Source organism: Panthera onca, chromosome A2 (genome assembly GCF_046562875.1).
Source record: "Panthera onca isolate mPanOnc1 chromosome A2, mPanOnc1 haplotype 2, whole genome shotgun sequence".
NCBI classification, from domain to species: domain Eukaryota; kingdom Metazoa; phylum Chordata; class Mammalia; order Carnivora; family Felidae; genus Panthera; species Panthera onca.
This window is the reverse complement of record NC_138340.1, coordinates 72,204,035-72,221,076: the sequence shown is the minus strand read 5'-3', so window position 1 is coordinate 72,221,076 and position 17,042 is coordinate 72,204,035.

The following is a 17,042-nucleotide window of genomic DNA, read 5'->3' as shown; positions in this document are numbered from 1 at the left end:
AAGAATGGAACAAATGGTAGGAAAGCAGCAGCATTAGCAAAAAAATTTACAGAAATGAGGGGAAAAAAATACCAACCCTTAGACTGAAAATGCATTCCAAGAATAAAGATAAATTCATATGCATATCATCATAAAATAAAATAAAACATAAAAGAAGGGATAAGAGAAATAAAATCAGATATAAAGAAAATCTTGAAGCTGTTGAGGCTGACAAAAGAAATAGCCTAGAAAGGAATGGAAATCAGCAGCCTTCTCAATGATGTCTTCCAAGAGTGAAGGGAAAACAACCATCAAGCTTGGAGTTTATACCCAGCTAAACTATATTGAAGAATGAGAGAAAAATGCCATTTTCAAGCTTGTAAAGACTGTGGAAGTTTACTATCTGTAGAGTTCCCCAAAAGAACATCCAGGGAATGTGCTATTAAAAGAAGAAAAGCGAGGCACTTGGGTGGCTCAGCTGGTTAAGCATCTGACTTCAGCTCAGGTCATGATCTCACAGTTTGTGGGTTTGAGCCCCATGTTGGGCTCTGTGCTGACACCTCAGAGCCTGGAGCCTGCTTCATTTTCTGTGTCTCCCTCGCTCTCTGCCCCTCCCCCGCTCATTCTCTGTCTCTCACAAGTAAACATTGAAGAAAACATTTAAAAGAAGAAAAGCAAAAGTATGGATATAAAATGAAATATTTTCTTAAATATTTTTAATTTAAAAATTTTTGCACTTATTCTTATGATTTTTTCATTGTTTTATTTTGCTGTTCATATTCACCTATTGTGATTATCTTCTAACTGAAAAAGTACTCAATTGTAAAGAGCAAATTAAACTCTAGACAATAAAAACAAGATTTGGGGATAGGAGAATGAAGTGTGCATAGCTTTTTATAGTGGTAACCAGGAGGGGAGAGTATATGGATTTGGTCGGAAAAAAGTACAATTAAAGTATATGTTAGAAATGTAAAGTAACCACTAAAAAAATAAAAGTATAATTTGTATATTCTAATCCAACAGAGAATGAGAAAAACATTAAGAAAACCATTTTAGTTTAACATAACACAAAAAAAGGAGAGAAAAAAAGGACAAAGAATGAAAATGTTCCATAGAACAAATAAAAGTATATGGTTGAAATTAATCCAAATATATCAATAGCCATAATAGATATACACAAATTATATGTAATTAAAAGGTAAAAATTAGCATGTTAGGTAAAAAAAAAAAAACAGGATCCAAAATGCAACTTACAAGATACATGCCTAAAGCTAAAATAAACAGAAAGGCCCAAATTAAAAGGATCAACCAATATATGCTACATAAATCAAAAAAAAGCTGATATAGCAGTATTGGTACCAAATGTAAGGCAAAATGTCTTAATAAGAATAATAGAGGCACAATATAATAATAGTAGAATAATCATCACGCAGTTATAGTACCGATAAATTTGTATGTGTCTATGCAAAAATTCTCACAATATTGAAATTCTAAATTAACAAAATTAGAAAGAGATATTAATGGATCAACACAAAATTTAGTATAGTTATATTAGAAATTGATAGTGCAAGTCTACAAATCACTAGTAAGAAGAGAGATTCTTTGAGCAATTACATTACTGAGTCAAAGGTCTCAGCAGCCCTAATTGATCTAATATGGAACATTCTATCCAACTATAGAATATGTATTTTTGCGACGACACTTGGAACTTTTCAATGACATATCTTTAAATGAATGTTTCTCAGGATATTTCTTGTTCTGAACATATGTTTTCTCCTATTTTTCACTCAGATTTACTTTCTATGACTTATGTCTTCCATGTGTCTACCGAAGAGTCATCAAGCCAGTAAGATGGTGTCTGCTGTGGCTGTGATTTGAGACTGATGTGTCTCCTGGGAGCTTCCCAACTTGACCAATGTCTTCCTTTTCAGCCTTTGAACAGTCATTAGTAGAAGATTTAGTCACACTGATGTGAATTAAGTTTAAACTTGTGGCCTTGAGTTCTGAGGGGCTCACGTTAGTTTTCAGAAGAAGAAAGTTTCCGTCTGGGACCCTCCTGCCTTTGTAGTAAGGCTCACAAGTCCAGTTGTTATCTGTGTTCTTTGGAAGTCTTCCTGAGGGTTAGTGTGAGGAATGTAGTGGAATAAACCCGAAGATGATGGACATTCACCAGTGCCCTTTAGTGTCGTCACTACCCCTGGCCACGTTAGCCTTTTACGGTCTTTCCCAAAGAGAACATAATTAAGTTTTCATAATGGGTCAGGGTAAATGCATCCTCTGACCCAGGCCCATCACTCCAGGCTTCCATAGCGGGGCTGGGATGTTTCCTGTTTTCACTTTCCCAGTGATGTAGAAGAAATTAATATGCTGCCCTTTGTAAGTGACAGTGATACTCCAGTCTTACTCTAGTCTGGTCACGCATTGTGCGATGATAAGAGGTTTCCGTGGAGACATGACAACACTTCCATCTCCACACTCCCTTCCAATTCACTTTTCTCCTAAACTGGTTTCATCTGGTATGACCCAAAATCTAATGATGTAGACAAGAGAGGTGTTCTTATCTCTGTTTGAGCGATTTGAGACCAAGAGAATTAAAAATGACATCTAGAAGGTCTCAGGGCTTTGTAGAAATGAAAGGATTACGATCCATGTTGCCTACCTCAAACTTCACTGGCACTCCCACTGCTGGACTCTGACGTACGTTGCACGCTGGTTTCACCAAACAGGGCGCGGTACCGCGCAGCTGCCCAGGAACGTATTTCTTTCTGCCAGGTGGGCTTGACAACCCCTGAATATCCTCAAATCATACTTTTGGCTAAGAGCGCACACTCTGGGGCCAGACTGCTTAGGGTCAAATTCTGACTCCAGCGCATAGTCTAAGCCGTGTGACCTTGGGCAAGTTTCTTAACCTCTCTGAACCTCAGTTTCTTCAACTCTAAAATGACGATATGAATTTTACCCACCTCTTAAGGTTGCTGTAGAACGCAGTCGGATAACGATCCACTCAAAGTGCACAGTAGTGCCTGGCAGGTAACGAGTGCTCTATAGGCGTTCGCTGCTGTGGTGTTGTGGTTACGGCATCAGGGTTACTTGGATCAAGCAATGAGCTCCGTGTTTACCTGTTATGACCTAAACACCGCAAACAGGTCATGATAGAAGATGAGTTTAGAAGAAATGGAAGCACTTCCTCCACTGATGACACCGAGAAGATTGTATAACAATAAAGGCAGCTGGGTTTACACAGATCAAAGGTTAGACAGGCACACACTTTCTTCTCGCGGCTGCCGTGCTCCTGGACGTGGCGAGATCACCACTGCAATAGGGGTGATTTTTCTCCTCATTAAGCCCCTTCTTTACCTCTATAACCAGCTCACTAATCTCAACCCTCCTCACCTCCACATGCCTTGGCGGCCCCGCCTTTTGGATTGTGGTGGAAAGGAATGAATTAGAGTGTGTGAAGTGCCCACAGCCCAATCGTGTTGATGACAGGGGTCCACCGTGACGCCACTGTGGCCCGGACAGGTTCACGCTCTTTTCTTTTCCATCACTTGGCTCACTTCAGTCCAGAACTCTTGGTTCAGCTGTGAACTCAGGGGCGCCACAATGCCTAGGTTGAAGTCAAAGAAAGCCAATAGGAGATGCTGGATAGTTTCAACTTTCTTAATTATCTGGAAAAGATTTTACTTCCCAAACATCCCTTTCTGCTCTTCCCTTGTCTCCATTCCCTCTTGTAGCCTGAGAGTCCCTTCCTGTGGTCTGCTAGTCTACCCGCGCCCGCCTGCTCAGGTGGGCTTTGGCCATCAGTGTGCGGGTAAGACTGTCAAGGACGCAGGATCTTTGCTTCTTGGGCTCCGTGAATAATTTCTGATCAGGGCTCCCTCCCCTCTGGCCACCTCCCTCCCTGACCTCACATTTCTTCCTCCAAAGGATGTGCCATTCCAGAATTAGAGTTAGAATTAGAGTTGTCTCGTATTTCTGACAGTTGCAACCGTGCATCGTCAAGCGTCAGCTTCTAAGTAGGAGGTAATCGGTGGCCGGAAAAATTAAACTTAAGTGCATTTCAATCAAACATCAAATGGCAGGTTACAACTTCTATACAGCAAACGTATTAGGGAAGAAATGGAAGCCCTGTGACACACATAGGATCAGACTTTCTCTGAGTTAGAGCTGACCAAGCACACCCATCACTGCTACGCGAGCTTTTTGGAGCCTCAGGTAAATTACCCACCCTTCAGTTTCTCATAATAACATGCACTGGGGTGCCTCGTTGCTCAGTCGGTTGAGCGTCCCACTTTGGCTCAGGTCAGGGTCTCACAGCTTGTGGGTTTGAATCTCACGTCGGGCTTTTTGATGACAGCACCGAGCCTGCTCCGGAGTCTCTGTCTCCCTCTCTCTCTGCCCCTCCCCCGCCTCAAAAATAAAGAAACGTGAAAAAAAAAAAATAATGGCACTTATGCAACGGAGTTATGCAGATTAAATGAGCTTAGGTGTGCAAAGTACTTATGTGGTAGCTAGTAAATATTCACTCGTAAACATTAACTGTTACGATGTTGGTACAGAATCTTTCTAATATTCTGCTTTTCGAGGGAACAAAATGGGATAGCAAATAACAGACTCCCACTTGGAATCCTGGTCATTAGTCATAATCAGAGCCTCTGCATTGGTCCGGAAATATTCCAAATATAGTCACAAGGGTGACTAACCGTCCCCCCTCCTTCTTGCGCCGTGCAGTGGACTCAGGTAAGAGCGGAGAACCATGCTGTCAGTGTAGACGGATGGGGGAGACTACTGTATTTCAGGAAAACCCATCTCTGGCTTTTCTCAGACCCAGCAGAGCTGTGAGCAAACTCTTCCTGGCCGAAAAAAGAGAACACATTCATAAGCTGGAGACACAGCCCTCAGAGGTGTGCAACTTCCTGTTTCCCTGGCGAATGCCTCAGAAAACATTCAGTCGGGAATTTTAAAAATTTCCAGTTATTGCCACCCTCCAAATTGCACTGAAAGATGGATGGGGTGAGTCAGGGTGCTGGTGTGGGATAGTCGGCTGTGGGGAGGCTCACAGACTCTGCCTGGCTTTCTCAGTCACTCACAGGGGCCGGTGACCTCTGAATCCTGACCCTGCCTCTGGGTGAGACACCGTGACTTCTCACTCACACACCCAGAGCATCCCAAAACCATAAGGTATTTCATGCAGGTCAATGACTAAACCATTCAGGGAAAACGAATGCCTATTTTTCTTAACAAAAATTTCTCCGGGATAGTATCCCACTCTGATGGCTCATCACCAAGATGTAACTGTTTAGTGAACTCAAACAGTCTAGTTGGGGCCCTTTCTGACGTCTCTGTGGCCCTCAGCAGTGTAGGCATGGGCTCCATCTTGAAGCCATTTTCCTGGGGCTTCAAGGACTAGACTCTCTTGCTCAGTTTCCCCCGTTCTTTCCCCCTGGCTCCACAGTCCCAAATGCACCCTTGTTCTCTAAGTGCCCCTCAAATGTCTGGAGTTTCAGGGTTTCCTTGGTCCTATTTATTCCCTTCTGGATTTGGGCCAGTGCTTCTTGACGGTGCCCCCATTACAGAGCACTTTAAAGAACCTAATCAATTTCATGGATGTTTCTCTCCGTGAAATTCACACTCGCACTCTGAAACAGTGGCACACACTTTCAGGGGCTCCCAAGCCCACCGGCGGCGTCCACACAATCTCCCGTGGATTCATAGGAGAAGGGATAAAATCATCTCTGACGACGGAGAACCGTCTGGCACTCAGGGCCGACCGCAGTGTCAGTAAAGGCTCGCGGGCATCCGCAGCTGGTCCGAATTATCCTCCCTGTGGGTGTCGGCAGTCTCACACAATGCCAATGCCACTGCCAGACAGCCACTTGGAGACCATGGCGAAGTGAGACCAAACACGCCTACTGCATACTTTTGACTAAGCACAGACAAAAACAGGGTCAGTGTGTAACCAAGAAAATACTGCACATCTCCCTCTTGGCAAATTGGAGTGACTTCACCTGACACTTCTTTATCAATTTCGGTTTGGTCCTTGCTCTCTGCCTTCCTTCCCTGTAGCCAAGATTGATGTAAATATCCCATCCTGGAATTGACTCTATTTTCTTTTTAATGCTTTTGTAACAGCTTTATTGAGATATATAAATTCATATACCATACAATTCACCTGTTTAAATAGTATATAATTCAGGGGCACCTGGGTGGCCCAGTCAGTTAAGTGTCCGACTTCAGCTCAGGTCATGATCTCCCGGTTCGTGAGTTCAAGCCCTGCATCGGGCTCTGTGCTGACAGCTCAGAGGTGGGAGCCTGCTTCAGATTCTGTGTCTCCCCTTCTCTCTGCCCCTTCCATGCTCATGCTCTGTCTCTCTCTGTCTCTCAGTAATAAATAAACGTTAAAAAATAATAATAAATAATAAAGTATATAATGCAGTGGCTTTAGTACATTCAGAGTTTGAAGCCATCATAACAATTTTAGGACATTTTCATCACCTCAAAAAGACACCTGTCACCCCCAGTGCTCCCCCCGCCCCCATCCTCCCAGCTCTAGGCAACCACTCGTCCACTCTCTGTCTCTATTTTCCGATTCTGGTCATTTCCTGTAAATGGAATAGCGTAGGACCTGATGGCTCCAGCCCAGGTGGAGCCCAGGGCCCAGACACTAGAGCCCAGTGTCTCTAAGCACACAGAGAGACAGAGTGAGAACTGCTCATCTAAGCCCAGCCCCCCCCAGAACTGTGGAGAGGTGATAATAACGTTGTTTCACTCTGCCACATTCAGGACACTTTGTTACACAGCGACGGATAACAGGACCAACCCTAAAGGAGCTGTAGGATCTTATCATCGCCGACTAGCAGGAGCCAGGAGGCGGACAGCAAGAACTTGTTGCATATGAAAGCCCTGTCCTGTGATAGAAGATTTCATGTGGGGGCAAGATAAGATAGGCTTTAAGATAGTGCTGCTGTGCTGCTGATGTACCTTGGACACACTGTATATATACACACTTTGGAAGCTTGGACACACTTTCTGCAGAGATGCCAGACCTTTCTGGGTCAAACGGTGGAGAAGGGGCTCAAAATGCCCAGAGAAGTGAGCATACTAGAGTAGGTAACCTCTGTAAGGTCAGAAAACCTACCACGTTCCATGGACAGAAGGGAGGAAGGCAAAGGAACTGCAGGGGGAGAGATTGGTGAGTCTAGCTAATGTCGCTCAGCAGTGCAGCAGCTGCAAAGAAAAGCAGGCTTTAGGGTTTTTACGGCCCCGGGGCTTAACTGTGCTGTTAGGTTTTGGGTGTAGTTTGGCGGGCTGTGCAAGGCAGGCGGGCTCTAAATGGTGAAAATTATCTGAGTTGTGTTTACTACAATGGGACACATAAATATTTGGGTTCGATGCCAGCGGGCTTGTGAGCTAATCGGTCTTTGCTGGCTGTGAGGAACAGTCTGGAGACCCGCGCACGGAGGGCATCCTCGGCTCACCCAAGAAACAGTTCTGCAGAGCCTCACCTTGTTTTCCGAGCGGAGCCAAGAGCAGAGGAGGACCCCGTAAAAGACTCCGGCTACAACGCAGGCAAGCTGTCCCTGTGGGCCATATGCCATCAAAGACCCCGTGGTTTTCGCCGGATCTGTGGTGGGAACGGCATCGTGTAGAGTTTTTGGCAAGCGCTGAGAGGAAAAGTGTAGCGCACACCCCTGGGGTTCTGGGGCAAGGCCATCTTGGGAGCTCCTGCTGCTGAGATTTCACAGAGGGCTGGACCGTAGGACACGAAGCCACCAACCACACAGCCAGAACCGCCCGTCGTGAGCCGGATGCTGTCAGACCCACTGGACCATCATTTTAAGTCAGATGTGGTACGTCGGAGCTCAGTGCAAACCGGGATGGAGGGCACAAATAAAATGCGTGCGTATGTAGCCCAGATCATCATGTCGACTACCCCTTCTGTACTGGAATCTCTGGCTCGGGTCTTGATTAACTGACAGAGGAGGAAACAGGCCAAATTTGGTTCACAAACGACTGGGCTAAGCATCAGGGTGCCAGCTAAAAATGGACTGTCCTAAGATACAACCAACTTAGGATGTGGTCCTGGAAGTCAGTGATGAGGCTAAACCTCCCTCAGGGGCAGAGCTTGGGTGGTGCGTGTGGGCCATTCACACTGCACGAAAAGAAAAGTAACGTGAAGTAAGAATATATATGGACTTGTGGACAGTAGGGCAAGTCTTGGCTGTTGGTCATGGCCCTGGAAAGGGAGAACTTGCAACATCCGGAATAAGAAGGTCTGTGAAAGAGGCATGTGGATAAGCCTGTAGAGCGGGCACAACGTGTGAGGATTCTGTGTCACATTTCTATGCCCACCTGTAAGTAAGTAGACAGACTGATTCTAGAAGCTGACAACAGTCAGCCTCTGTTACTGGCCACCTCCGATCTGCTGCAATAAACACATGATCAGTGCATTCAGAGTAACAGATAAGGAGGTTATGCATGGGTCCCACAGCTAGGTTCTCACTCACCAATGCTGACAAGCTACTGTTCCTGCATTACCTTCAATATACCAGCAATGGATACTGATGGTGAAAGCATATGGCACCATTTCTCAGGGTAACCAAATGCCTACTTAGTGGCAAGCTGATTACACCATACTAGGCCATTTCCACCCTTGAAGGGATACAGAGATTCACCTTGGACAGGAAGAAATAGATATTCTGGGTACAGGTTTGGTTTTCTTTGCCTGTGGGGTCTCAGCTAGCACCATTATCCAGAATATTTGATCCACCTATGTGGGATTCCACTTAACTCTGCTGTAGACTGAAGAGGTATGACAAAGCAGCTGTGTCAGGAAGTCACAGGCCCATGGACCCCACCAGTCCTGTGACATATCACACTGCCAGAAGCTGTCAGCCTGACAGACCCTCGGAATGACCAGCTGCAGCGCCATCTTGGAGATGATGCCCCATGAGAATGGGACACCATCCTCCGGATTCAGTAGACGCACCAAATCATATATGGTGTTCTGACCCTGATAAGAAGAATACAGAGTCCAAGAACCAAGAGGTTGAAATAAGCATGATCTTGTTTACCATTATCTCCAAAGATCCACTTGGGAAATCTGTTCTTCCCATTCCTGAAATCCCAGGGTCAATATAATTGCCGATTCCCAAGGTGGGGCGGGGGGAATCATGACGAATATTGCAAAGGTCCCATTAAACTTTAAGCTGTGTCTGAAGCTTCGTAACTTCGGGGGTCCCTGTGTCAGCGGTCCAGCAATCGAGGAAGGGATCACCAGACCAGCAGGTGTCATTGACCCTGACGTTTGGGAGGAGGTGTAGCTGCTGTGGCACGATGCAGGGAAGAAAGAGATTTGGCCCTCAAGTGGTCCAGCGAGTGGCACTCTCTAGCCCAAATACGACAAGAAATCGGCATGTGTAGCAGCCATGAACTGAGCGTGTCCTATACCAGGGATCCCTCAGGGACAGAGGTCACACACCAGTAAGCCACCTGTAGAGGTGCTGACGAAGGATGAGGGGCAACTAGAACAGACGGGAGAGGAAGGAGATGGGGAGTACATCTTGCAGCTGAGGGCTATTACGGTGGATACGGTTCCTTCCACTGACTTTCTTATAACGTTTCCTCGGGAAAGGGGCCAAGCCATAGCGCCACAGCATCAATTTCCATGTTGGGGCAAACTCACTTCCTGTGCTGGAAAGGGGAGGGGAGGCTGGACCCCCAAATTACTTGAGGAGCGTACTGAAATTGCAAATTCCTGACTGCCAGAGATTCGGACGGGCCGGGCCTCAGGAATCTGTTTTTACGCTCACACAGTAGCCCGGGAGACTCCGATGTGGACGATCTCTGATTCCGTGTCTCCTGGAGTCCAACAGGCAGCAGCAGCCTGGGGCTCACAGGGCCATGAACCAGGTCCGTGTCCTGTCCCCAAATGGGCTTCAGGGCCCAGCAATGCATTCTAGGGTTGCACTGAAGGCATGAGCCCCAAGGCAATCAAGCATTTGAAATGTGGCTGGTCCAAACCGAGGTGTGCAAATACGGTGTAGACACCAGGCCATGCACGCCTGGTGTGAACCAAACATGTGAAAGCTCTCGTTCACCACGGGGGACGTTGATTACGTGCCGGATTGACAATATTTTGGATAGATGAGGTTTCATAAGACTATTATAAAATGAATTTCACTTCTAAAAAACTTTTTTTTCACGAGGCTACTAGAAAAGTTAAAACTGCATTTGTGGTTCATCATCTCTTTCTGTTAGACGGTGAGCTAGTCTGGACAGTCCACCCTGTCCCCAGACCTCAGATACGGTGTTCCCCGGGGGGAGGGCGGGGGGACCTTCCCGGAAGCTCACGGCGTATTACTGAGAATGCTCTCCTGCGGTCTGAGTGCCCCACGGCTTATAACAAGCTCCTGGAGACCAGAACCCATCTCTTTGCCAACTGGGGCTTCCCAGCACAGTGGGCACACCCGAAGGCAGAGCCCAGCTGACCGAATAAAGAAGGGGTAGCCAGATTAAGTGTCTTGCCCACTCTCTAGGTCACAGCTCCAGATCTGACTCCCTGCCTGTCTGTAAGGCGCACACCTTTGGAACATGACACATACCGACTCTCGGGGGGGCCGTCCTGGAAGGTGATGTGCAGACCCCACTTCCACACTTTTTCTGTGATTTTTCCTCCCTCCGGTGGGGTGTTCTGACTCACAACTGTGCAGCTAGGTTGGTAAACACCGAAACGGGCCCTTGCCATTGACACTTGGGAAGGAGACGGGTAAGAAACCCAGACGAAGGCGGCCGGTGACCGACAGCCACCGTGCAATAACCGCCGCGGCCACCAGGGGGCAGTGTGTGACCGCCGTTTCTCACCCGGCTCCAGGCTTCACAGCCTCCAAGCTGTTTCCGCCAAGAGGGCAGGTCTCCGTTCTAAGCGGTGGCCTTTGCCGCCTCTCTCGACGGGACTTCACTGAGTGATAAAACTGAACTTTGTGACACAAAGGCCTACAACAGCCGCAGTCTAAGCCATTCACCGTGGCAGGAGAAGGTGGCCTTCGCTGCCGGATTACTGCTAGAAGGGTATCAAATCAAAGCATCATTAGCCACCAATGGACAAGGGATGCCTGGCCTCTGTTCCCCAAGGCATGAGTCCTGTCTGGGACACTCCTGCGTTTCTTTTGTCGCTCTCCTTCCTTTCACACACAAGGACATGATTTCTGTTTGAAGTAACGCAGCAGGCCATTGGAGATGAACTCTGGGCTGAGATGCCCCTCACTGGAGCTCCAAATTCCCTCACCCCCTGGACATTTGCACCCCATGCCCCCCTCACCTCCCCCAGCCCCCACGCTGGCTCCGCGCTCCACCGCCCTGTGTCTGGCAGCCTCCCTCTCACCCCGTACTGCCCATGACCTTGTGCTCACTTTCACCAACTTTTCCTGGTTCCTGCTGGGCCACCTGGAAATCCCGCCTCCCTCTCATCAGGGGATCCCGCTGCCCCTGCACACTGAGCCTCATCCAAGAGACATTCCTCCCTGTGAGTCTGTAACCCTCTGGCCTGCCCTGCTCTGGTCCGGAAGGCTGCCCGTGAACTGGCAGATGTGTGGGCTCTGCCCCCGCTGACCCCCACCCCAGCTGGCTGAGCACCTGGCTGAGCTCTGGCCACACCAGTTAGGGAGCCCTGGGCACCTGCCTTAATCTCTCTCACGGTCTGCTTTTCAAATCTGCTAACGTCCCTGTCCCCGGGCTTCCTATGGGGCACACATGGTCATCACCGGGGCCTGCCCTTCCCCTTTGGGAGGGCAGAATTGCATCCTCTGGCTGGACAGACTTCACCTCTACCCATGTTGGAATAGATTACCTGGACTTGAATATAAGGACCACAACCCAATTAGCTGAAACAGGGGACTAAGGGGAAAGAGGACCTTGCCAAGTGGCCTGGGATGAGTGGAATAAACAGCAAACACACCTCCTTTGATCCTTACAACCCTTCTATCAGGTAGTGACCACCCCCATTTTACAGGTGAGGAAACAGAGGCTCGAGGGAGGTTAAATAACCTGTGCCGAGCCGTCCGTCCGGGGCCCACAGTTCAAACACATGGGTGTGGTTTCAAAGTTCATCCTCGTCGCCTTGTAACTCGAGGCTCTCTGGACAACTGCTCTCACCCCATCTCGCGGAGGAAGGGTTCAGATGGAGGGAAGCCACAGCCGCCGTTTCTCACCAGGCTCCAGGCTTCACAGCCCCCAAGCAGTTTTCCCCAGGACAGCAGGTCTCCGTTCTAAGCGGTGGCTTTTGCTGCCTCTCTCGACAGGACTCCACCGAGTGCTAAAACTGAACTTCGTGACAGAGATGTTTCGCTGAGTTCATACAGATGCAAAAATTTTAAATCCCAAGCACGTTTGAAGTGACAGACCACTTCCAAAGGTACCATTTTTACCTACTAGCCAGTCCTTACGTTACACTTTTAAAAGGGAAACATTCCCGTGTGTCGGGTCCCCGTCCCGGTTCTTTCCCCAGCAGCCCAGAGGGCAGAGGCGGACACCCGCTCCCGTAGCTCTGAACCGGGGAAGCGACTGCATGTAATTCCCGCCTCCACCACAGGGTGGCAGTGCAGCATGGGAGGAAGGGCTGGGACAGTTCAGTTCTGCCCTCTGAGAAGCCACTATTGGACGTCATCCAGGCTGGCAGTTCCCTTTGAGGGCCCACACGTGTGTGCTGAGGGGAGTGTTTAGGGAGGGAGAGAAGCTGTGTCCGCGGGCTGAGGGTTCTGGAAATACACCTTGCCCCATCTGACACGGGGACCTAGAGGGTCAGAAATACCTTGCTTGCCAACATGGTGCAACGGGACCCTGCCTTTGGACCCTACACTCCCTAAGGCCAGGCCTGTTCTCCCTGCATAAAGAGTTGAGGTTCCCTGCTCGCTGGGCATCGTTGACTTGCTCTTGCCTCCTCACTCTCAGTCTAAAATGCTCTCCAAAACACACTCTCCAGCCTACTCACCATTCCCCCCACCTCTGGTTTGGTCCTCATGGTCAAGTCCAGTTGCCTCGTGGGATGTCAGGGCTGGCTAACACTTAGCCTGAGTCTTTGCTCCTATCAACCCCCTCTGCCCATTTTTTCCTCCGGCCACACTTGTCTCCTTCCTGTCTGCCCCTCACGGGGGTCCGCGTTCCCATCTCATGCCATCCCCTATGGCTTCCTCGGTCACCTCGTCATCTTCGGAAGGGACCCGGCCGGGGCCCAACATTTCACACATATCCCTGGACCCCTTCCCTGGGGCCTGAAATGTGAACAAGAATCAGCCCATCCCTTTCTCGCTGACTCAGTCACCTGTCTCGTGTCGTCTTGTTTTACAGATGAAGATACTGAGGCACAGCCGTGTTGACTTGCCCCAGGCCTAACAGCCAACATAGGCGGGTGGAGGACCATACAGTGCCAACTCCGTGTGGATGAACACACCCCCTGCCCTGAACTCAGAGGGGGTGGCTGCCGCCATGTTGCTCGGTGACCACATCTTGATTCCCTGAACAGCAAGTGTGGAGATGAGAGTTGAGCCCCGCTTGGGGCACGTGCTGGCTGAGTGGTCTCAGGCAGGCAATGTTACCTCTCTCTGTTTCTTTATTTTAAAAAATGGTGGTACGGATATCAGGGTCGTTGTGATCACTCGCCCTAAAATATAGTGTCGGGTTTGTAGCAGAGTCTGTGCCTGTAGTGACTACGCTACATCACTCGATCCCCGTGAGCCCAGCTTCAGTCACTCGGAAAGCACCAAGAAATGCAGCCGGACCCCAATGGTTTGGTGAGGCTTCTGAATAAACACTGTAACTCAGAACCGTGTGACGGGAGACACGAAGGCGATGGAGAGTGAAGGATGAAAATGCACGAAAAAGGATCAGAGGGGGGCCATCTTGGCAATAACTCCCAAATAAAGCAAGATCCATGTGATTGCTGCCCCGTGGGGACCGGATGGAAGCAGGGGGGGCTCAAGGTGTTTCCTCTCATTTCAAGAGAGCACCCCCCTGCTTCAGAAGGACCCCATTTCCCTTCAGCCTCCTGCCTGCAGCCTGAGGGGAGGGTGCCAGCCCCCGGACACCCACCCCACCAGCAAGTGCACAGGGAGTCTCTCTGGCAGCCCTCAGGTGATTCTCCAGCAGCCCTCAGTTGACGCTTCGATCCCATAGCCTGACTAAGAGGAACACAACATCTAAGCTGGCTGAGCCATGCCTACACCCTCTCCAGGAGTGTTGGAGCTGTGGCCGAAACAGTCTTTTCGGGTGACAGTCACTCTGAACTGAGAGCCCGGGCACTGTGGGCCACCACCTACTGCACCAGGCAGAGCCAGTCTGCTGGGAAAGAGGCATGGAAAGATGGAGAAGAGCAGCAGGAAAGGACGTTGGACAGAGAGCGTTCACAGCCACACTCGAGCCGTCGGCTCCCGTCTTCCTGAAGAGGACACTTGCTCCTAATGACCCCCCTACCACCGGTGCAGCTGCCTCGGGTTGGTCTCTGTCACCTGACTCCTGTCAAGTCCTGGCTGCCCCATCACCCTGGCTGAGGTTGGAGGCCCCAGCACGCCGTGGCCAAGAATTGAAGCTCCTGGTGGCCTTGTCGGCAGCATCCAGGGCCCCACCGCCCCAACCCCTTCCCTGACCTGGCTGCACAGGAAGAACAGAGACGTAGATAGCACGGGCGAGAACTTGGCCGTAAAGAGAAGTGCCCTCGGCCTTAGCGGCTGAGCTCCTCTTGGGACAGGCAAGAACCTGACAATCCACCATCTGGGTGGCCTGACACCCAGCCGCCCTTGCTGATACTTTGGGCAGCCAACACCTGCACAGCCACTACCTTCGCACTTGCACACGTGGCTGGCCACAGGAAGCCGAGGCTGGACGGCAGGCACACAGGAAGCCTGGTTAGCATTCTCCAGCCCTTGCCGGCTCTGGGATGTGGGCTACGTGTAAAGACCCGGATTGCCCATCCTGTCTTCATGCTCCATGGTGTATGCTCCTGTATCATCTGAACTGTCCCCGTCTGCCTCCTGGCATCTGGGGGCCTGAGTGGCCGCACAGGCTGGAGAGTTTGATCAATCTCAGAGCCTCTGCTGCTTTGACTCCCCCTTCACTGCACGTTCTCCATTCATGACTCACGTCCATTATCACCTGATTCCCGGGTCGCCAGGATGCGCTCAGCAGCTCTGCCCACCTCTTCTGTATCTCAGGCTATGTGTGAAAATCATTACAATGTTGCAGATACACAAGCTCAGGAAGGAAAGCTCTCCTGCTCTGAGGCAGGAAGACCAGGCCACGGGGGCAGTGGTCCCATCCCGCGATCCCCTATCAGTGATCTTTCCATCCCCTCCCCACAGCCACATGTTTGTTTGCTAAAGAACTTTGACCGAGATGGAAAAATGCTCACCGTCCAATGTTACCTGTGAAAGGAAGGCCGAGAACTAGATCACAAAATGTTAACAGCGGTTATTTCCGGGTGGTTGAAGGGCAGGTGACCTTTTTTTTCCCCTCCTGTTTTCTTTTTTCTATTTTCCACAAGGAGTGTGTATTCATTTTATGGTAAGAAAATAAGAGTTATCTGAAAAGAATTCATCACCAAAAAACTGGGGGGTAAGCGTCTTAAGAGTGGCTGTCTTTGCCATTGGTGGGGACGCAAACTGGGGCAGCCGCTCTGGAAACCAGTGTGGAGGTTCCTCAAAAAATTAAAAACAGAACTACCCTCGACCCAGCAGTTGTACTACTAGGGATTTACCCAAGGGATACAGGAGTGCTGATGCATAGGGGCACTTTTACCCCCAATGTTTATAGCAGCACTTTCAAGAATAGCCAAAGTATGGAAAGAGCCCAAATGTCCATCAACTGATGAATGGATAAAGAAGACGTGGTTTATATATACAATGGAATACTACTTGGCCATGAGAAGGAATGAAATCATGCCCTTTGCAACGACGTGGATGGAACGGGAGGGTATTATGCTGAGTGAAATAAGTCAGTCAGAGAAAGACAGGTACCACACGTTTTCACTCATTTGTGGAACTTGAGAAACTTATCAGAAGACCTTGGGGGAAGGGAAGGGGAAAAATAGTTTCAAACAGAGAGAGGCCAACCATAAGAGACTCTTAAATACAGAGAACAAACAGAGGGTTGATGGGAGGTGGGGGTGGGAGGAAAGGGGTGATGGGCACTGAGGAGGGCACTTTTTGGGATGAGCAATGGGTGTTATATGTAAGTGATAAATCACGGGAATCTACTCCCAAAACCAAGAGCACACAGTATACACTGTATGTTAGCCAACTTTACAATAAATTATATTTACAAAAATGAAAATAAATTAAAAATAAAATAAATAAAAAATAAAATAAAAGAGAGTGGCTGTCTTTGCACAGAACTATGTTTCTAGCCACCAGACTAACAACAACTGAGTCATGTTCTGGAGTTCTAGAGAAGATCATTTATCTCGAGATCTACATGCCTGAAGCATCCAAAGAACAAAGTTCGCGATAAAATAATTGGTAAGAAATGACCGGGGCACCTGGGTGGCTCAGTGGTTTAAGTGTCGGACTTTGGCTCAGGTCATGATCTCACTGTTTGTGAATTCGAGCCCTGCCTCGGGCTCTGTGCTGACAGCTCAGAGCCTGGAACCCGCTTGGGGTTCTGTGTCTCCCTCTCTCTGTGCCCCTCCCATGCTCATGCTCTCTCTCTCTCTCTCTCTCTCTCTTTCTCTCTCTCTCTCTCTCAAAAAATAAATAAATGTCAAAAAAAATTTTTTTAATGTTTTTTCAAAAAAGAAGTAACAGTAACAATAAACACTTTTCCTGGAGCACTTGCTGGGTGCTGCGTGTGTTAGGCATTTTATATCCACAATCTCAAGCCCTCCTCACAACAACTCAGGGGGTAGACACTGTAATTGAACCCCTTTTGCAGATGGGAACACTGAGGCTCAGAGGTGTCTACGTAAGCCGCACATCCAGCTGCCAGGGAAGATACTGGCACTTTGTCCTGAATCAGCCCAGACCCGCTGCTCTCCAGTGAGCAGGGACCTCACTCCAGGAACGTCATGTTCTCACGCA